Genomic DNA, 280 nt, shown 5'->3' with positions numbered 1-280 from the left:
GGGAAGTTGAGGGTGTCAAATGACTTGTTAATGGAATTCGCAAGGTGACCACCTTGCTCCTTTTTAATATCCAATCAGAGTCCATCACACCTTGCTTCTTACACACGATTGGCTATAATACTGGCAGAAGAGGTTACAATTTTGATTTGAATTTTGTAGAGCTTTGTGTGATGCTGCTCGAGAGAATTGTGCACTGATGAGTTCACTCCGACTATATCCAATGTGGTTCTCCCCTTACAGCTAACATTGTGTTGTGCCCTCGGTTGGGTCGCAATGCCGT

Source organism: Aphanomyces astaci (assembly GCF_000520075.1).
Source record: "Aphanomyces astaci strain APO3 unplaced genomic scaffold supercont1.15, whole genome shotgun sequence".
NCBI classification, from domain to species: Eukaryota; Oomycota; class Saprolegniomycetes; order Saprolegniales; family Verrucalvaceae; genus Aphanomyces; species Aphanomyces astaci.
The sequence above is the reverse complement of the archived record's forward strand: the minus strand, read 5'-3'. Positions refer to the sequence as shown.